This window comes from Aquarana catesbeiana, linkage group LG12 (assembly GCF_042186555.1).
Source record: "Aquarana catesbeiana isolate 2022-GZ linkage group LG12, ASM4218655v1, whole genome shotgun sequence".
NCBI classification, from domain to species: Eukaryota; Metazoa; Chordata; class Amphibia; order Anura; family Ranidae; genus Aquarana; species Aquarana catesbeiana.
The window spans coordinates 180,106,389-180,128,667 of NC_133335.1; the positions used below are offsets into that span (position 1 = coordinate 180,106,389).

Consider the following 22,279-nt stretch of genomic DNA (forward strand, 5'->3'; position numbering starts at 1 on the left):
GATAGATACTGCCAAATATCCTAACTAGGTACATCGTTCTCTTTCATCTTCTTAGCCATCATTGGGCACAGTGCCATTATCCCCTCCTATGACTAGTAATAGAATAACGGTAGCCCCTGGATTTTGCATTAAAAAAAAATTGGCTTTGGGTGGGGAAGAGGCTAATGAAAAATGCAATGGCCCCCACCTGACGTGATCAAAAAAGGCAACACTTAACCAAGTCATCTCCACAGGGGCCAGCTGCATGCTGATGTGCCACGCTCCGCTCTTCTAATTCATCACCAAACATCCTTGCTCTATTCAAGACAACGCTACAGCCAATGTAAGAGTTAATGGGCAAGCAAGGGAGGGGGGAACGCTACACAGCTGATCCCTGTAGTTTGTGCTAGTTGAGAGATTTCCTGGGAATCAGATCCCCCCCCACCCCCCCACCCCTCCAGGATTCAGTGGCCTCCTCCAGCCCAGGCTCAGTGAGCAGTAAGCAAGTCTAACATCTTGCTCCTTTCCTTGTGCATTCCCTGAGTCTCCAGCAGGGGAGAACAGGAGAGGGGATTGGATCCTGGCTTCTTCTGTCTCACACATCTTTCCCAGTCCCCCTGCCCAGACAAGAGCTGGATGCTCATTCTGACACACCGGAGCGCAGCATGGAATGAATGGGAAAGTGGAGCTCGCTAAGCTTGCCTTTGAATGCAACTGCTGTCCTCCAGCCCCCTAAACTGTAGGACTCCCCCACCCCTCCTTCCCCAAGACAGGAGACCGAAAAAGGTAGGACTATGTGTTTGCTGGCGCAGGGAGGGAGCTTTTGCCTGGATGTGCTGCTGTCTGTGTAGAGAAGCGGTGTCTATGCTCAGAGATGGGAGCACATGTGCATGCATGAACCACTGTACAGCTGTTGCCTTCAATTGCTTATCAATGATGGAATAGCTTCCCTTGTGTTGTCTACATGTTTACGGCTCTATGCAGTAGGTGGGTGGGTATGTTACATCGTTAAAAGTGTATAAAGCTAAAGGGGAGGCTAAGAGTCATAATTTTTCCCGTCAACCGGTCCTTGTAAACATTTTAAGACACAATAACTTCCTGTAAAGGCAGCACACAGCCCTGCCTTGCCTGTTCCCCGGCAATACGGCACGAAATGTGCAACAACACGTACCCACAACAGTTCGATTTATAGCTTGTGGCACAATCGCACACACTCGTTAAGCATTGACGAAAAAAAAAAATAAAAAAATAATCAGCTTTCTTTATTTTCAAAAGCACAGTTCGAGCTCAATGTATGAAAGAAGAAAAAAAAAAATTGTCGTTGAGCGCTATGCATAATTTGTGTCATTATTTTACAACCCCTGTGCACCTTTACTGCAATGGCACATTCATCCCTAAATATAGTACAACATCATACAATGTAACTTAGTCACACAGAGGGATGGCAGCAACACAACATTTAAAGGCACTCATCGTACGGTGGGTTAACGGGAACATAATGAGTCTGTGTGTCCAGGACCATCCACTGTAGTATTGGCGACTTAATATGTCATAATAAAAAAAATAATGTGCAGGCGAGTGCCGTGGAGTACGTTTCATGCCTTTGCCATGTTACAGCATAATTCTTTATGTCAATCAGCATCAAAGCCACAGCAGAACCTGAGCATTGGGATTCCAGTCTTTTAAAATGTCATCTCCCCAATGTGTTGCAAAATTTGTCGTATCTTACAATATTACTACCAGCACCATCTGTCATAGCGGTACAGCTGAATTGTGTATAAACATAGAGTATACCATGTGTTCCTGCAGCACACACAAACTTTGTATTACATATTAACGAACGTAAAGGATCGTTCGACGCGCAGCGACAACAAAAGGTCACTATTATTAAAACACCTTTTGCATAGGTGCAGGAGCAATCCGTCCCTGCTCGATGTAGGGTTTTCATTTAAGGAAAAAAAAATATATACTGGCTGATTGTACAGACACGAATAGCCTCAAGCTCTGAGGGTGGTCAGACATTAGGCGATGTTCACAAGCAATGTAATCTTTTTAAGTATCATCTGCATGGAATGGAGATCACAGCATGACCTGTTCCAGTTGAAGGGTTAGTTAAAGAGATTTTGCAGAATGTTGAATTTGTTTTTGCAACCTGTGTGTTTGTTTTTTGTTTTGTTTTGTTGTTGTGTGTTATTTATTTTTTATTTTTTTGTTTGGTTTTGTGTATAATATCCTTTCTCCATAGGAATGACGATTTCTGCAAACGTGTGTAACAGGTAAAGTTGCACACGTTGGGAGGGAGATTTGTAGTAGGTGGTACCAATGGGTGATTGCTTAGAGGATAGGCATGTTATGAATTCTTCACCAAGGTTGAGGTGTATGGTGTGGCAGAATTCTAAAAACAACTGGCATTTTAAAAAAGAAAGCTTTAAAAAATATATTAAATATAAATATATAAATATAAATATAAAAATTCAATGTAGGGAACAACATGTCACAACAGGCTGGACGTGTTGTTTGAACTGTTAGTTACATCTGTATTGTTTTTCCTGTAGTCATCCATTCAAAGGGACATTACATTGACATCATGAAAGGAGACTTATAGAGTATGTGTAATATAGAGAACATGCAGAGTACGTATAATATAGGGAACAGCCCATTTACTTTCACAAGACATGTCTACTCAGCTTTGGGGATCATAACCATACAGTCCAATGAGGGCATCAAATACACGTCCGAGAGTTAATGGTTTTTAATGATTAAATTATAGCAGAAAATATGTTTTATATGTTTATTTTTATTATTAAGATGGACTTGGACTTGGATGTTTGTTTGGCGCTCTCATTGGATTGTATGTACCGGTATGTGGATTCTCAACACTGGGTCCTTTCCCTGTTCCTAGGGGAAGTTCCCGTTTTTTTGTGGAGTGCTGTTGAATCATAGCTGATGTGCCCACTGACAGCATCCATGACCCTTTAGAGAATTAGAATACAGCAACCTGTTTGTTCTTGTGTTTGAAGATCATAATGTCAATGCAGTCATCAGACAAGGTATTGCTCTGTATGTTCAAGAATACCTCACCATAGTTGGTCTTCAAATGACATTTTATACATGGCGGGATAGAGCTACATGTGGCAGTAAATATATATTTCCATTTAGCTTTAACGCAGGTTGTAGTATTTTTTTTTACTTTTGATTGGACTGGTACTGGTATTTTATGACACAACCAGCTTCATCTAAAGGATTAAAATGGACATCTCTTTAAAGCAAGTTCCCTAATTTTCCTGTCTATAATGCTTAACTTGAGCAGGGACCGGCTGAGATCTGATCCATGTATGGGCAGGCTGACTGTACCAAAGTCAATCCATTGATCAACTTGAGTACAACCAGCCTGTCAGGTTTTTACATTTGATTACTGTTGGCGGCTATAGCTGTAATAATAGTAATAATCATTGTGTTCTGCTCGCCAGGAAGCCCCCCCAGCAGAACACAACAGCACTGCTGGAGGTAACTTCCCTATCAACACTGACTATGTTGATTGGGGGAATCAAGTAGACATGTGCACAACGGAAATTTTTGTTTGGTCTGTTTCAGATGCATCCGTTCATTGAAGAATTTTGTTTCATCATATTCGTTATGTTGGACCCCATTCGTTTTTGGAATTAGTTCCATATCTTTGGCATTCGTTTTATATATTCATTAGGGTGGATTTGAAAAATCTTTTTTGCAGTTTTCCTGGAAGATTGCTATATATATATATATATATATATATATATATATATATATATATATATATATATATATATGATTTATTAATGAATCGGACAGATTTGATGTTTTCAGAAGCTAGTCTAACCCACCAGGAGAAATTGCATGAGCTGATAAGACAATATGGACTGTCGTCATGTGCATCTAATTAATTTCCCCATGGGCCCGAACTACTATCGAATTATATGACGTCATCTGAATGAAACAAATGCATTTGTTAATTTCATTAACATTTTTTATAGATTTGTTGACATTCCATTACTATATCCATTCAGAGATTTGTATACATCCAAATCTTCGAAAATCGAAACAAAACGCAAGAATTGAGCAATTTTCATTCCTTCTGCCCAAGGTGGGAGAAAAGAAAATCGAGTCATTTATGAGCTGCATTGGCTAGTCTATGCTCTGATCTTCTTCTTCTGCCAAGATCACATGCCAAGGCCTTTTGGTCATGTGCCTTTCAAGGGAAATCATGGAGTAGCAGTTTCTCCAGTCAAGGTAGGTGTTTTGTGTCAGTAGATTAAAATAAAAAATTAAAAAAAAATTAAAAAACACAAATGCAACCACCTTACCATTTAGAATTCACAGGGTGAACAGAGGGTCTTATTTAAAATGCATTTGCTTTAAGTCCTCTCAATTTGCTCACTTGCTTATGGACAAATACTGGGGAGTTAAATGACCTTTTAGCTTCTCATGTCTTTTGAGGACTCCAACCTTCTAATCATCCCACCAGGAAATCTCTCCTCAATCCCCTGGTAGCAAAAGAATTCTCAATCCAATTGCTTCCAAATCAATATTGCAACATTAATGAGCAATTGAGCAGGCACAGTGAGACTTCCTGGTAATGACTACATCACTTGTATGGATCTAGGTACCCAAATACATAGATGACTACATGAAGCTGTTGGGTGATCCATTCCCCCAGCAGATAACCAAACAAGAATCAGTTTTGACCCTTAAAATACATGATGCAGATGGCATTTATTTTCAATAACACAAAGCATCCAACAAGGAATGAGCTTACAGGAGTTTAGCATAATTAGCATAATGAAGGTGAATCTAGTTTCCATGGGTTACTGCATTTCATTGTTCTTCATGTCATGATAAATAAAAGAGTAATTATTCACTACTATAATATACTGTATATAATCCTGATACAATAGATACTGTTATCTCTGGCCAAAGCCTGCTACATACTCCACAACTGGTCTTGGGTCGCTAGTCCATGTTGGCCTCATCGACCTTGTTAATAGCAGCTGCCTGTACATGTGTAGGTCATTTTGAATGTTACTTTGAACAATGTGTGTTCAATTGTTAAAGCATATCCAAACCCAAAAAAAACTAAAATGTAATATATTGTCGGCTTCCGAAATCTTAAATTGTGTGTCCGCATTAATTTCCTTTTTTAATGTCAGTAACATACTTCAAGTCCAAGGCTCACTCACTGTACTATATCTATGAAAGAGCAGCAACGTTACCCTAGGCTGCTCTCCTTATTTGAACTACAAACTTTTCACCCTCCCCGTCATCTCTATTACGTAGAGTCTTGGAGTTGTAAAAGAGAAGTTTGGAATTTAGGAAAAAAAAAAAAAAATCCACCTAGGTGGATGCAGCATTGATCTGATGCTGAATCTGTCCCCCATCGGCTCTGCACTAGGAATTGAGCGATACATATGGTCGGGATTTTTTCAGAGCCTGGACTGTGGTTTCAGCAAACAGGAGGCTTCAACCAGCTGTATGCTGAAAACAGGTGACAGGAGTGCAGAACGAACTGCACTCCTGTGATCCATAGAAGTATAGCCAAAATAACTTTGGCTATACTTCTCGTTTATGTTCATAGAAAATAGCTTGAAAAGATGATGTCTTTGTTTGAGATTTCCGTTCAGTACACAGGAAGTTGCAATAATTGCAATTCAGGGATCAATAGGATTTTTTTGCATTCACAGAACATATACCTAGTCTAAACATAGAAAATATAGGCCTCTTTCACACGGGCGCCTCCGTGCAGGGGATTCTACTTGCTCAGCGGGGGATCTCTCCGCTGATTCCCTCTGAGCAAGCGGATGACAGGTCTGTGTTTGCTCCGCTGTGCAGAGTGGACACGGACACAGTCCTGCTTTCCACTATGGGGAAATCAAATGGAAATGGACCGCTTGTCCGTTTCCATCTGATTCTATCCGGTCCGATCCGCCAGTTGGATGGAAAATTGGCCCACCATCGGTCTGGTTTTTGCAGGCAGGATCGGATGGCTGCGGGTGTCAGTGGAGGGTCCGATCAGGTCCGCCTGAAAAACTTAAGCAATTTTGTAAAAAACCTGCGCTCATGAGAAAACAGCCAATAAATTAAATGTTAAAAGTGCATAGTGCAGCTGCAACAAATATACTTCAAATATCAGTAAAGTGTATAAACCATAAATAAACTTAAAATGTGCGCTGGCATGAATAAAATTAAAATTAAATCTGCAACAAACAAGGTTTCCTGAAAGGCCACCCGAAGCTGTAGTATATACCTTAAACAAACCACAGTGCTGCAAAATGACAAATTACAAAATATAACACATCTCCGTGAAAGAAAATATATAAAAAACAGAAGAAAAAGTTCAAAAAATGTGATTGAAAAGCGCCACATTCAGTTCGTGAAAAACGGAATTACAAGAAAAAAACGTGGGTGAAGAAGATGAACCGTTCCTTTAGTGTATCACATCAAGGTGGGAAAAGGTAAGAGGTATAAGAACACTTCCAAGCCACCGATAGTTGCGGGAGAGTAGTAATGGCTGTACTCTTACCAAACTTGTTGGACCTCCTGTGTAGCGAGGTCGTACGAGCTTGCAGATATAGCCCTCTGCAGGGACAAGTGGGAGACGATGTCCTGGTCCTGCTCACAAGCGTCACCCGCTTCCAGAAGTTATCTCCGTTTCAGCATCAGGGGGGAGACTCTTGCATTCTGCTGATGGCCTTGCTGTCTGCTCCTGGCTATTCAAGTACGGTGCCGCCGTATCAGTGCCTGTCAGTGCTGCCTTATCAGTGCCCATCAGTGAAAGAGAAAACTTACTTATTTACAAATTTTTTTAACAGAAACAAAAGCAAAACTTTTATTTTTTTCAAAATGTTCGGTCTTTTTTTATTTGTTTAGCAAAAAATAAAAACCGCAGAGGTGATCAAATACCACCAAAGGAAAGCTCTATTTGTGGGAACAAAATGATAAAAAGTTAGTTTGGGCACAGTGTAGCATGACCGCGCAATTATCATTCAAACTGCGACAGCGCTGAAATCTGAAAATTGGTCTGGGCAGGAGGGTGTCTAAGTGCCCTGTATTGAAGTGGTTAAAAAAAAAAAAAAAAACCTTTACAATCACTTTAACTCTTTTCCTGTGAAGACTGGAAGTTCGGGGAAGTAGCACTGGAAGAGCAGGAGTCAGCAGTCACTTTAACCTTAAACTGCAATTAATGGGGTCAGAATTTTACCAAATACTTTACTGGAGATTGTTTATTTTATTGTGATCAGTGGGGTTAATTTACTAAAACTGGAGAGTGTAAAATCTGGTGCAGATTTGCATGGTAGCCAGTCAGCTTCTAACTTTAGCTTGCAATAAAACCTGGAAGCTGATTGGTTTCTCTGCAGAGCTGCACAAGATTTTACACTCTCCAGTTTTAGTAAATCAACTCCTGCATGTCAAACTAAAAAAGCTACTTTAGATAGATTAATATAATTTCATTTAAAAATATTTATTTTCGGGAACATTTGTTCAATTTTCCATTGCTTGGTGGGGTGAAATCGGCATTCATTTTAATTTGTAGCAATGAGCAAATGAGAACGAGCGAGATGAAAAAAATTTCCCAAATGAACAAAATTTTAACTGTGAATGTGACTTTAGTTGGGGAACAATCATCCATAATATGGTAATCTGTCTGGGATTACATTCAAGTAGCAGGTTTGGATGATATTTAAGGGCTTCAAATGAAATTAGTTGACTCGGTGATGGCAAGATTAAATGCTCTGATAAACAATTTTTCTGAATTTTCAATGTTCGAATGAAATCCTGCTGGTATACGGCCAGCTTTAGGCATGGCAGTCAGCGTGTGCACAGCCTTTCACTTTGCTGACTGTAGGCTTTCATCATGGCATTATCCACTAGGACCGGTACGGTACTGGTCTTGCTGAGTGTAAAGAAAATGCTATGCTCTGTTTATCATTTATTATAACCAGGAAAATGATTTATAAAAATACATTGCTGAAGGTAAATCTCTTCTAACAGGACAATTTATTTAAATTCAAGAGATGTCAGATTGACTTTTTCAGAAACATGGAAGGGAACAAATTATTTTCCAAGTTAAAATAACCGCGTATACATCTAAGAAAAGGGGGAACTGGGTAAATGCACATCTACTACAGACAAATGGAAGTTTAGGCTTTGATTTATGTAAAAATCAAGATGACAGAAAATGTTTTGTACAGACCATGATTGCACTGTTGACAATGTGTATGTTCTGAAATTCTTTACTACATAGATTTTAGCTGTGTCTACAAATCTTGAAAAACATTTTGTTTTCCATTAGTTGTATAATAAAAAGACAAGATTGTCCATACTTCTTAGTGAGTTAGTGACCATGAAAAAGAATTCTGATATTGACTGCATTATTATTCATATTCCCATCGAGTAGGTAAGATATTTTTAATTTAAAGTGGTTGTAAACCCTTACATATACCCAGTGAAGTGACTATTCTCAGGTGGTCCACAGAGATGAAACAAATTGTACCTGTCTATCTGCATGTCAGGGCTGGACTCAGCCCTTCCTTTTCTGAGCTGACCGCTCAGCTGTCGGTTAATTGCCAGCTCCTATCTCTCCACAGTGACTCACCTGTTGATGATATCCTGCTTGTCAGTCCTGCCTACTTAAGCCATCAAGCCCAGAGGATCTCTGCCTTCACCTTGGTCAACATTACAGAGATGATCTCCTGTGTTCCTGTTAAAGACTTGCTTGGCTGACATTCCTTCTGGCTCCAGATCTTGCTTGCTGATCTCTGGTTTCCTGACTTTCTGCCTTATCTGACTATCCGTTCCGGTTACCGAACTTTGGCTATGTTTTGACTACGTTTGTTCTATTTACTTTTATTATTAAACAAGTGTGATTTAACTGTAGTTCTGTCTCTGTCTGATTCATGGTTTCTGACAGTAGGCGATCCACTTGTTGGTAATATTTTTTCCAGATTGAATGTGCAGGATCACCGCGTGGATCAGTTTGCCATGGCGTTACAAAGGTTCCTGAGTCACACGGCTCACCTGGAATCTCACACTGTGGCTGCTCCGGTACAACCTGTATTGCAGGCTGTCCCTGCTGCGGCTCCAGTTTCTGTGCAGGCACCGACCTAGAGTATTACCTCTATAAGAAGTATGTCTGGTTCCGCTCTGCTTCCCCAGCGATTTAGAGGCTATCCAGTCCAATGCAGAGGGTTTTGCAACCAGGTTGAGATACACTTTGAGATGCTGCCCCCTGGCGTTTCCCATGGATATAAGCAAAGTAGGTTTAGTGATATCTTTGCTTTCTGAGAGAGCTTTGGCAAACCCTCTATGGGAGACGCAAAACCTGTTGTCTTGAGTTACCCTGAGTTTGTGGCTTCTTTTAAAAGGGTATTTGACGTTCCCACACACTCAGCTTCTGCTGCCAAGTGCCTCATGTCCATCAGAGTACGAGAACTGTTGCTGATTACGCCATTGAATTCAATACTCTGGCAGCAGAGGTTGCTTGGAACAATGAGGCCCTCATGGCTGCTTTTTCTCATGGTCTCTCGGATACCATCAAGGATGAAATAGCAGCCTGAGATATACCCACTGAGTTGGAGAAGTTGATCACATTTGCCATCCTCATTGACTCCAAACTCAGAGAAAGGCTCTCTTTTAAAGGAGTGCTTGCGGAAGCCTCCTGTACATTTGTCTCCGAGCTTTGCAGTCCCACCCTTGCCTCCCTCATCTCCCATGCCTCCTGGTACCGAGTTGGTCAGTGAACATAAATTAATGCACTTGGGCTTCACGCATCTCTCTGAGGATGAGAGAACCCTTAGGTGGAGGAAGAGATTGCGCCTTTATTGTGGCCAGGCAGGTCACTTTTTGAAGTCTTGTCCTACCCGTCCAGGGAACGCCCGAACCTTGAGGTTCTGTCATGGACAGACCTTAGGTGGCGTTGTTTCGTTCCCAGTTGTCCAGAAGGAAAAGCCCCTGGTTTTGGTTACCCTTTCTTGGGCTGAGTCGTCCGTCGAGATACAGACTCTAATCGACTCAGGGGCTGCAGGCCTGTTCATTGATGCTGTCTTTGTATCGAAGCACTGGATTCCGCTGCAGCTGCGTGACACTCCACTTGCCATTGAGGCTCTTGACGGGAGACCTCTACAGCCTGCTCATGTGACTCATGAGACTGTTCCATTGTCCATGGCCGTAGTGGCTCTTCACCATGAGATAATCCAATTCCAAGTTATTTCCTCACCTAAGTTTCTGCTGGTTATTGGTTATTCTTGGTTACAGAGGCTCAACCCCTCTATTGATTGGCTCCCTGCTGAGATTCTCTCCTGGTCACCATAATGCAGTAAGACATGCTTCCAGAAGGTAGTCAAGGTCCTGTGCACCTCTTCACTCTCTTCCCTGCTGGAGGAGTACCGCGATTTTAGCGATGACTTTGACAAAGGTCAAGCCAGTAGTTTGCCTCCACACCGGTCGTATGATTGCGCAATTGACCTTCAACCTGGTGCCATACTCCCTCGTGGCTGGGTTTACCCTTTGTCGGTCTTGGAGGGTAAGGCCATGGAGGAGTATGTTGCAGATGTACTTTTTTGTGGTTTCATCCGCAAATCCTCGTCTCCTGCTGGTGCTGCTTTCTTCTTTTGTAAAGAAGAGTGGTGAACTGAGACCTTGTATTGATTATAGGGGTCTCAATCGTTTCACGATTAAGAATGCCTATCCGATTCCCTTGATTATGGAGTTATTTGACCGCCTCAAGGGAGCAACGGTTTTCACGAAGCTTGATTTGAGAGTGGAAAACTGCATTTAACACCAGAACAGGCCATTATGAGTACCTCGTAATGCCTTTTGGCCCTTGTAACGCCCTGGCAGTTTTCCAAGAATTTATTAACAATGTCCTCCGAGATTTGTTGCAATTATGTGTGGTGGTTTATCTTGACGATATCCTCATATTTTCCAAGTCCCTGGAGAGCCACCACACAGATGTCTGTCGTGTGCTTCAGAAACTAAGAGAGAACAATCTCTATTGTAAATTGGAGAAGTGTGAATTCCATCGTGAACAGGTTAAATTCCTCGGTTATGTCATTTCCACTGCTGGTTTTTCGCTGGACCCAGAGAAACTTTCAGCAGTCCTACAGTGGCCTGACCTGTGGGTTTACATCCTCTGCAGTGTTTTCTTGTCTTAGCCAACTATTATCAGAAGTTTATTCGGAACTTCTCGTCTCTGGTCAAGCCCCTGACGTATATGATCAAAAAGGACGGTAACCCACAGAGTTGGTCTCCGAAGTCCATTAAGGCCTTTGAGAGTCTCAAGGCTGCCTTTGTTTCTGCTCCTGTGTTGGCACATCCTGATCCTACGTTACCTTTTTATCCTTGAGGTTGATGCTTCTGAGACTGGAATTGGCACCCTTCTGTCTCAACGTCCAACCTCCTGAGAGCGCTATGCATCCTTGTAGCTACTTTTCCAAGAAATTGTCACCTGCGGAGTGCAATTACGAGATTGGTGAGAAGAGAGCTTTTAGCAATCATTTTAGCCCTGAAAGAATGGAGACATCTCCTCGAAGGTACCACTGTGCTGGTTCTCATTCTTACTGACCATAACAATCTCACATTCATGTCTGAGGCTAAACGCCTCTCTCCCAGAAGGGCACAGTGGGCTGGGCTCTTTTTCTTGTCAAGTTTCAATTACATTGTTTCATTCTTACCCGGTACTATGAATGTAAGGGCTGATGCTTTGTCACGACAATTTTCCTCCACTTCCAAGATGGAGTCGGATCCGGTTCCTGTGATGTCTCCTGATCGTATTCTGGCTATGATTCGCACCAGTCTCACTTCTCTTTTGGGTGACAAAATTCTTGCTGCTCAGGTCCATGCTCCTCCTGAGAAACCTTGTGACCGCTGCTTTGTCTCCGTCTCAGTCCTGCTGTGCTCCAGACTTGCCATTCTCTCTCTCTCTCTCTCTCTCTCTCTCTCTCTCTCTCTCTCTCTCAAGGCTGCTGGTCACCCTGGGAAGAATCAACTCTTTTGGGCCATTTCCCAACAATTCTGGTGGCCTAGTCTACGTGCTGATGTAACCGCCTTCGTAGCTGCCTGTTCGTGTGTGTGCTCAGCGTAATGCCCCGTACACACGGTCGGATTTTCCGCCGGAAAATGTGTGATAGGACCTTGTTGTTGGAAATTCCGACCGTGTGTAGGCTCCATCACACATTTTCCATCGGATTTTCCAACACACAAAGTTTGAGAGCAGGCTATAAAATTTTCCGACAACAAAATCCGTTGTCGGAATTTCTGATCGTGTGTACACAAATCCGACGCATAAAGTGCCACGCATGCTCAGAATAAATAAAGAGATGAAAGCTATTGGCTACTGCCCCGTTTATAGTCCCAACGTACATGTTTTACGTCACCGCATTCAGAATGATCGGATTTTCCAACAACTTTGTGTGACTGTGTGTATGCAAGACAAGTTTGAGCCAACATTCGTTGGAAAAAATCCTAGGATTTTGTTGTCGGAATGTCCGATCAATGTCCGACCGTGTGTACGGGGCATAGACTCCACAACACCTTCCAGTGGGCCTCCTACAACCTATACCCAATGGAGAGAGGCCCTGGACCCACCTGTCTATAAATTTCATTGTGGAGTTACCCAACTCCCTGGGCAACACAGTTATCCTTATGGTGGTTGACCGGTTCTCGAAAATGTCTCATTGTATTCCACTTAAGAATTTGCCCACTTCTAAGAAACTGGCTTCCATTTTTGCGTGGGAGATCTTTCGCTTACATGGGCTTCCCAAGGTGTTTGTCTCGGACAGTTTGTGTCCCAGTTCTGGCGAGCCTTTGGGCACAGTTGGGAATTCAGCTTGCTTTCTCCCGTGTTGGAGGAACATCTCCGTGGTCTTCGTTCCACAATTCCAGGAGGATGTGAGGTGACATGCTAATGATAGGTACAGACTCTATGCTGACCGCAGACGCCTGCCTGCACCTGCCTACCAGTTTGGGGACAGGGTCTGGCTGTCATCTCGCAACCTCTGACTTTGTGTTCCCTCTCTGAAGTTCGCACCTCGGTTTTTTTGGGCCTTTCCGTATTCTTTGCAGGATTAACCCAGTGGCTTACGTATTAGACGTTCCTTCTAATATGCTTATCTCAAATCTATTTCATGTCTCCTTATTAAATTCTTTGGTCTGCAACCACTTTACCACCTCGGTGCCAAGTCCTCACCCTGTACAGGTTGAGAACCATGAGGAGTATGATGTACAGTCCATTGTTGACTCCCGTAGGGTCCATGCAGTACTTGGTGCATTGGAAAGGGTATGGTCCGGAGGAACACTCTTGGGTCTCATCCTCGGACGTACATGCCCCTGTCCTCCTCCTGTGATTTCCATAGATGTTTTCCCCTCAAGCCTGGTGGTCCTCTGAGGGGGAGGGGTTGTTGAGGAGGGGGTACTGTCAGGGCTGGGCTCAGCCCTTCCTTCTCTGGGCTGGCCAATCAGCTGTCGGCTAATTGCCAGCTCCTATCTCTCCACAGTGACTCACCTGTTGATGATATCCTGCCTACTTAAGCCATCAAGCCCAGAGGATCTCTGCCTTCGCCTTGGTCAACATCAGAGAGACTATCTCCTGCGTTCCTGTTAAAGACTTGTTTGGCTGACATTCCTTCTGGCTTCAGATCCTGCTTGCTGTTTCCATATGCTGATCCCTGGCTTCCTGACTTTCTGCCGTATCTAACTATCCGTTCCGGGTTACCTAACTTTGGCTATGTTTTGTTCTACTTACTTTTATTATTAAACAAGTGTAATTTAACTGCACTTATGTCTTGTCTGATTCATGGTTTCTGACACTGCAGCTCTTTCTTCTTTACATTCATTCAAAGTGCTGAATTTTTTTTTTTTTTTTTTTTTTTGAGTTTTAAAGAAGTTTTATTGAATAACAGTACATTACACTTCATAGATTGAAAATGCTGTGGGGCGCAGCCCACATCTGTGTACAGGCTCAAATAATGAACATAAACCGAGAAGTTGATCAACAACGTAGGATAATACGAAGTGATAGGGAGAGAAAAAGAAAAAAACAAAGAAATAGGCACCCTCAGGAATGGCAAGGCAAGACCTGGTGCTGGATGAGGACTCGACACCCCTAACGGGAACAGACTGTGTCGAGTACCGGGGAGTGGCCTTCGATAACCATAAGGTGAGTGGCCAATATGTTGAGGCCCGTCGCACTTTCCAGGAGATTAGATGTCCCAGACAGCGCGAGGGATCCTTCCCAAGCTCTCTCTGGCCAGAAGGCCAAAGGGGCTAGGGGGGCCATAGAGAAGTCCCGAGGGTTCCAGCTTGGAAGTTCGATCCATGGGGAATGGATCGAGGTACCGTCTGAGTACAAACAAGTGCATATAAGACTGGAAAGAACCGTGCAAAACCATATGTTAACAGTAAGAATTTACTAACAACTTCCTGAGATTTAAGAAGAGGGAGAGAAAGGAAAAGTGGGAAGAAAGACAGAGGAGAAGAGAGGATGGGGGTAGGGTGTGTTGACAGACTGCGAGAATACAATAGCGCCAGGTCATACATCAACTCCCGGTGTAAGAGAGATACCTACATGCCGAGCCCAGGGTTCCCAAACCGCCAAAAAAGCTTTATTTGAGTCTGCTATGGTACTAACTAAATTTTCCTGGGACATGATCCATGAGATCTTTCTCTTGGCAGACGCCAGAGAGACCCCTGGTTGTTTCCAGGCCTTTGCTATGGAAATCTTGGCGCCTGTCAGAATAAAGGCGATAAGTTTAGCAGTTGTTTTGGAAATTTTGGGAATATTACCATTTAATAGAGCTATTTGGGGGGATTTTGGAATGGGAGTGTCCGTGATTTTCCTGATCAAGTGAAAGATACCGTTCCAGAACCCCCTGATTTTCGGACATTCCCACCAAATGTGTAACACGGTACCCTGGGCTTGGCAGTTTCTGAAACATAAAGGAGACGAGGAGGGGAACATCAGTGCAAGTTTGGAAGGAACCAGATACCATCTCGTAAGGACTTTCGTGTTAGCTTCTATTAGTGCAATATTAACCATACCTTTGTAGGCTCTTGTGTTCATTCTATTCCAGATCTCCAGGTCCCAAGACTCGCCCAAGTCCCTCTCCCATTCTGTCATGTATGTGAGTTTGGATGTGGGAGTTGATAGTGCTTCATAAATCAGGGATATGCCTCCTTTTTGTTCTGTTGCTTGTCCACACCATTGTTCATAAGGTGTGCACACTAGGGGGACTGATTTGACTTTCCAAATGGTGTGAAGGAAATGGGAGATTTGATGAAATCTAAATTTCTCGGACTCTGGAAGGTCTAGTTTATCAATGCACATTTTCAGGGAGATAGGGCCGGAGGCGAGGAGGTAATGTCCGATACGGTACATTCCTTTATCAAGCCACCATTGAAAGGATTTGATGTCTAAGCCTGGCTTGAAGAGGGGGTTGCGAAAAATGTGTGAGAGAGGGCGGAGTTGTGAGGTCAGAGCTGAGTTTTGAATCAGGGAGTCCCAAAGTCTGAAGGAGTGTGAGAGTGTGGGTGCCATGATGGGCGGTCTAGAATTGCTGGGGGTCCAGAGTAGATAGTCTAGAGTGTGGGAAGGGACCGCCTGGCGTTCTATTTGTATCCAGTCGGGCTTTTCGCCTTTAAAATATAAGGTGGAGAGTTGGGCCAGTCTGGCTGCTTGGTAGTATTTGAATAGTTCGGGGAGACCTAGTCCTCCCTTAGACTTTGGGGCATAAAGGGTGTTTCTCGAAAATCTATAACCTTTCCCCCCCCAGATAAATTTTATGATCTTCCCCTGGAAGCGTTTGAGGTGATTTCTGTTAATCGCGATTGGGAGGGCTCTAAATAAGTACAAAATTCTGGGGAATAGGGTCATTTTGATGGCATGGATTCTCCCCAGCCATGATAATTTGTGGAGAGACCAGGTTCGTATGTCTTCCTCCAAACTACGATACATAGGAGGGAAGTTAGCTTGGTAGAGGGAGTCTATGCTGGGTGTGAGGTTTATACCTAGGTATCTGATTGAGGAGTCACTCCAGTTAAAATTAAAGGACAGTTTTAACCTCTCAACTAGGGCTGGATTAAGGGAGATGTTTAAAGCTTGAGATTTGGTCATGTTTACCTGAAGGCCTGAGACTTCTCCAAATGTCTGGAGTAGTCCATTAATGTTGGGGAGAGTGGTAATTGGAGATGTGACGAATAGGAGAAGGTCATCTGCGAAGAGGGCGCATTTATGGGTGTTCAAGCCACAGTTTACCCCTTTGATGTTTGGGTCTGACCTGATTGCAATAGCTAGAGTTTCTATTATTAGAGCGAAAATGAGTGGGGAGAGGGGACAGCCCTGTCTTGTGCCCCTAGCAATTTTGATTGGGGATGAGAGGAAGCCCTGTAGTTTGACTCTCGCTTCCGGTTCTGAATAAAGAGATTTGAGGATTCCGATAAAATGTTCTCCGAATCCCCAGAATCTAAGGGAGGCGAAAATAAAGGGCCAGGACACAGAATCGAAGGCCTTTTGAAGATCTAGGGAGAGGAAGAGACCCTCCTGCTTTGGGCCTCCGTCCCATCCCGAGTGCAAAATTGAGGCTATGTCTATGGCTCTTCTGACCTGGTCAGGGCCCTGTCTGCCGGGGATAAATCCCACCTGATCCTTGTGGATATAAGTGTTGATGAATGTATTTAATCTATTGGCGTAAATTTTCGTTAGGATTTTTAGATCGTTATTTATAAGTGATATTGGTCTGTAATTTTCTACCTGATCCGGGTTTTTGTCGGGTTTAGGGATGACTGTAATGAAGGCAGCATTCATCTGGGGGTCTATGGGGTCTCCCTTTCGTTTGTAATTGAACATTTTAGTTAGATGTGGCGCTAAAGTCGCGGCAAAAGTCTTGTAGTAAAGATTGGAAAGACCATCTGGACCTGGGGCCGAGCCCCCTTTCAGGTTTTTTATGACCTCCAAGGTCTCCTCTACTGAGATCTGAGCCTCCATAATTTCTTTGTGGGATTTTTGTATAGTGGGGATGGGGAGGTGCTCTAAAAATGCTTCTATTGCTCGTGAGTCATTGGATTCATTTGCTTTGTAAAGTTGTGAGTAGAAGGCTTGGAAAGATTCCAGGATTCTATGTGGGTTTTGGGAAGACGTCCCATCCTGTAATTTTATTTTGGGGAGGGCGAAGAGACGGGACCTAGGGGATAACTTGGAGGCCAGCATCGTGCTCATTTTATCCTGGTTCAGGTAAAATTTTACCCCATTCCAACGCAGAGAATCCTCAGCTTTAACCGTGAGCGCCAGATTTAGTTTGATCCGGGCAGCATCCAGCTGGTCGGGTTGAACCAGGGATGGGTTAGCTTTATGGTTTTTGCGTAAGAGGAGGAAATCTCTCTCCAGTTTTGCAATGTCCATGGTTCTCTCCTTTTTAAGTTGGGAGGATATTTGGATCAGTTTGCCTCGAATCACGACTTTGTGGGCTGCCCAGAGGGTCTCGGCTGAGATGTTGTCTACATTGTTCAGGAGAAAATATTCATTTAGTGTCTTGGTAAGTTCCGAAATCTGGATGGGGTCTTTAATGATGTGTTCTTTAATACGCCAGATGGGGGATGAGGGTCTGAGAAGCGAACCTTGGATAGATAGGGAGATCATAGAGTGGTCGGAGAGGGGAGTATCCTTAATTTTAGCTGAGATAGCGGCGGGGATATGCATAGAGGAGATCAGGATATGGTCGATTCTAGAGTATACTTGGTGGGGTATTGAATAGTGGGAGTAGTCCCTTGAAGTGGGGTTGAGTTCTCTCCAAATATCTGTAAGGCCCTGTTGGTGAATCAGTTTGGCAATTTTGGAGCTGATTTTTGTTGGCCTGGAGAGCTGTTTAGCCGGGGGTTTAGATTTATCTAGGCTCTGATCAAAGGCGACATTCGAGTCTCCCCCAAAGATTACTGTTCCTTCCAGAAGGGGGCCTAGTGTTTGGAAAAGCGAGGTAAAGAATACATTCTGTCCCTTGTTTGGGGCATAATAGGATATCAAAGAGAACGTTTGGTCTGCGATCTGACCTTTAACTAGTATGTACCTGCCTTCGGGGTCACAACGAGTCTGGCTCACTTTGAATTGGCAATCCTTAGAGAATAGGATCGCGACTCCCCTGGTCTTATCCTCAGCGTTTGCCAAATAAAACGAGGGGAAGCGCGCATGTAGGAATGAGGGGGAGAATCTAGAAGGGAAATGCGTTTCCTGAAGCATTAGTATTGAAGCCCTTTGTTTATAATATGATTGGAAAATTTTCCTTCTTTTAATTGGGGAATTGAAGCCTTGTACGTTGTGGGAAATAATTTTTATCTGGGGGCGAGATGGGGTGGTGTTAGGCATGTTTTTTGAGTGAGGAGTGTGCTATTGATGAAAGAACACTTACCCTGATCCAGTTGAAGAGGGGTGGGTAGGAGGCGACTGCGGAGCGAGGTCCGGAACCTGGAAATGCTGGACGAGAAGGATCTGCAGACAATCCGTCAACCCTGACATGAAGGGGTAAGGGAGAAAAAAGCACAGGTGGGTTAAAACAAAGAGACAGAAGGAAAAAGAGAATATGTACAAAATGACCTGAAAAAGGCCGGAGGCGGAGAGGGGGGAAGATATTCCCCTTTCCGAACTCCAAAAACAGAAAAAGGTGGTCCTGGGATCGGACCACCAGTCCATCGAACGAGAATGAAAATTCCATTATCGTAGGATGGAAGGAGTCGCAGGGCAGCTACCGCAACCCAAGCCACCCTCGAAGCCTTGCATAGAAAAATAAGCTTTGTGACAATAAAGGTAATAAGAAGCATACGGGGGACAATAAGGATTATCATAATCTGGAAAAAGAAAAAAAAAAAAAAAAATTGAAATGTTTTTAACTTGGGACCCCTCTGGTCTGAAGTACAGGTCGAGTCTTCCTGGTAGACCTACTCGAATCCTCTGTGGGGAAGGAGAAGGAAGGAGGTATGGAAAATCCAAGTCCCACTGTGGACTTAGCCAGTCCGTTGTGAGGGGGTGGGGTTGTGGGGATGGACCAGAACTTCCTGCTGACACTGGTGGAGCCCAGATGGGCGATGAGGGAATGATGTATAATAACCGGTGAGGCCACTCTTGTGGAGATCAACGGGCTAGAACTTTAAACCTCCTTGAGGCGTAAGTGAGAGGTAGGTGCAATAGTAGTTCTTGGGAAACTGAATGCGTGGCCCCGCTGGGGCGTTGGGATGCAGACTTGAGGATTAGGGGTGAATGGAAAAATTTTCCCCTTACGGGAACAAGGCCTCTTTGTGGTGGATCCAGGGAAGGTGGAGAACATCTGGTATGAGATGGATTGGGAACAGTGGAACACAAAGAGGAAGAAAGGTGTTGCCGGGGTCTTGTATAAGACCTCCTCAGGTTGGTAATTGATCTTTCAGTCGCCTGCTTTTATTAGCTTTCCAGGCAGGAGAGATGGGGCTGTTGGGAGTTTGGCGTTTAGAGGAGCCCGCTTGAGTGTTGGTTATGTCCATTTCCGAATCTAGAGATATGAGCTTAAGTGAGAGGAGGATTTGTTCACCTTCAGTGAATGTGGTGAATGAGTGGGTTCTGCCTTTAAGGGAAAATTTTAGGGCGAAAGGGAATGCCCACCAATATTTGATCTCCTTCTGGGAGAGGACGAGCAGAAGGGGCTTGAGGGCTCTGCGTTTCTGAATGGTCATGGGGGAAATGTCTGCGAAAATTTGCACTTCCTGACCTTGAAAAAGGATGCGGGATTGCTGGCGTGAAATTTTCATTATTTCTTCCTTTACACTATAGAAGTGTGGCTTCACTACCACATCTCTGGGGGATCCGTCTTTTCTGGGGGGACCCAGGGACCTATGAGCCCTGTCCAGCTCCAACTTGATGGGGGGAAGCTCAGGGATGAGGGATTTGATTAAGTCCTGGATAGCTTTGGGGACGTCTGTGATTGATTCGGGGATACCTCTTACTCTGAAATTGTCCCTTCTCGACCTGTTCTCCAGGTCATCGATTCTGTTCAGTGCCACCTCTAGTTGCTCTTGGACCATATGAATATGCTCAGTGTTCTGGTTAGCTCTAGACACTGTAATGTCTAATTTGTGTTCTATGGCTTCCATCCTTGCTCCCAAGTTTTGAAAGTCTGCTCTTATCTCGTTCGTGATTTTTGTGGCTGTGTTTGCTAAACCTCTGTCTAGTAAATCTGACAGTTTGAGGAATAAATCTCCTGTGTTGAGGGGTATGGCAGCCTCCGGATCTCCTATGGAAGTTCCAGCTCCCTGGTGTGGTGATGTGGCGTTCGGTGGGGACAGGGAGTAATTTTCATAGGTGCGCTCTAGGAGGGATACTGTGGAGGCTGGGGATGGGGTCCCCATAGGCTGGTTGTGGGAAGCAGGTGAGGGTGTGTAGGCCAAAGTGGCTGGAGCAATCACTTGCCTGGTTTCTGTGTGTCCCCCTGCGTGCCGCTCCTTGTACTGAGTTGCGGCCGCCATCTTGGATAAGGCCCGGGAATCCTCTGCTGAGAACTGCGGTCCCAGGTCCCTGCGGACCGTGCTGTTTGGCATGGGTCGAAGCAGCGGGTGTTCCCGGGTCCGAATTCGCTAGTGGCGGGCGAAAAGGCGGCCTTAATCCAGCGTTCGGGTGGCTTGCTGGGCTGGGTAGAGCGGAGCTCCCGGCTTACGCGGCCATCTTGGGAGTCCCGCGCCTGCGCACTCCTCAAAGTGCTGAATTTTAAAGCTTGTTTGAAGTTTTGAAAAAAGGGGTGGAGAGCTGAAGTTACACTCTACAGAATTCAGTGAGGAGAGCTCTGACAGCTGATTGGAGGGAAGGCACTCCCCTCCAAACAGCCCACAGGGGCAGAGCTGAGGATGTCAATCTGCTGGAAATCCCTTCCCGACACTTTTTTTTTTCTCTGGGTGTCAGAAAAGCTGGGCAGAAGTGATTAATGCAGCTAGCAGCAGATAAAGGTTACTTAGTGCTCTTGAGTGAGACAAGTACACGCTTTAGAGGGGTATGCTTTGTTTATGCTTCTGGCTTCTGCCGAAGACTCGTGACCGAAAAATGTGTGCTGACCAACTCCCGATAAGTGCTCTCAACCAATGACAGAGCATTGCCTGGAGTGTCAGAACAGAATAGCTAACATTGGATTGTTAGTACATTGCCTACAATCTTAAGCTGTCAGTTTTAAAAAACTAGTGGCGTGTACTAGCCTTTAGTATGCAAGTTTATTTAAAAGCCCAAATCTGCATAAATTAAACTGGACATGGACTTTAAACCAAAGCTGACAGCCAGGCAGCTAGAAATTTGTAAAGTTGTTACAATTCTTTCATAACAGACTAATTGTAAAGGGCAACTGGGTCCAACAATTCACATAGATAATTTATTATTAATGACCAAATCATAAGAAATGCTCTCCAAAGGCAATCAATGTTTTTTTTTTGGGGGGGGGGGATTTGCTTACTACATTAAAACCAGGCTGTATGGTCAAAACATACATTTGGAGGGTCTTCTGCCTTTTTCCATGCATTTGATCCTCTTTTACCATTCAGAAACTCCATCTAAGGTTAACTGTATTGAAGCCAAGCTTCTTCCTTTCCCTCACATCCTTGCAACTTCCAGTCCCAAAATAAATGAACCTTCGAGAGGTTTGTAACAATGAATCAATCTTGAAATTCCCCCAGTCTGTTATTATTAATTAGGATAATACATTTATTTGGGATTTGATAGATAGTCAATTTATAGTGATAGTCAGGATAGATTCACAATAATGCAGAGAGCATCTAATAAAGAAAAAATCTCCTTAATTCACCTGTATGTAAAGATGGGCTGAAAACTGATTTCCAAGTGGATACCTGTGGTAGACAAAAGGGCCCTATGTAAAAACAATCTTTCCAGCAAAAACGTGGATAGATGAGGGCAAATGATGAGTAGCCTTTTCAATACCCTGAACTACTACCCAGGCTATAAACACTCCTTTTCCTGACAGTTCAATTGTTGCCAAGAAGAAATGGGATAAGATTTAGGAATGTCTGAATGCTGGTCAGACAGGACGTAAAGGTGTTCAAGACAAGACAATGAGCAGTGTCCAGGTCTACATGAAAGTGGAAGGCTTCTCTTGCACACAACGAACCCACAGCTACTATAAGTTAGCTGTAAAGGCTTGAAGAGCACTTGTACAGCTGCACAGGCTGCTCCAATGGTAATGTTGATCAGGAAATAAGTAAAGTGTTGATTACCCAAAAAGACAGTGAACAATTTCCAGGTCTACATTAGTGGAAGGCATCTCCT

General features: G+C 43.8%; 1 protein-coding gene across 1 annotated transcript in view; it reads left to right on the plus strand.

Annotated features, from left to right (window-relative positions):
- The first annotated feature begins 471 nt into the window (after positions 1–471).
- CDH22 (cadherin 22) overlaps positions 472–22,279 on the plus strand; it is a 645,289-nt gene continuing 623,481 nt past the window's right edge. Inside the window, exon 1 of the mRNA XM_073606249.1 lies at positions 472–765. The gene's annotated coding sequence lies outside the window, so the exon portion shown is untranslated. The remainder of the gene's footprint in view (positions 766–22,279) is intronic.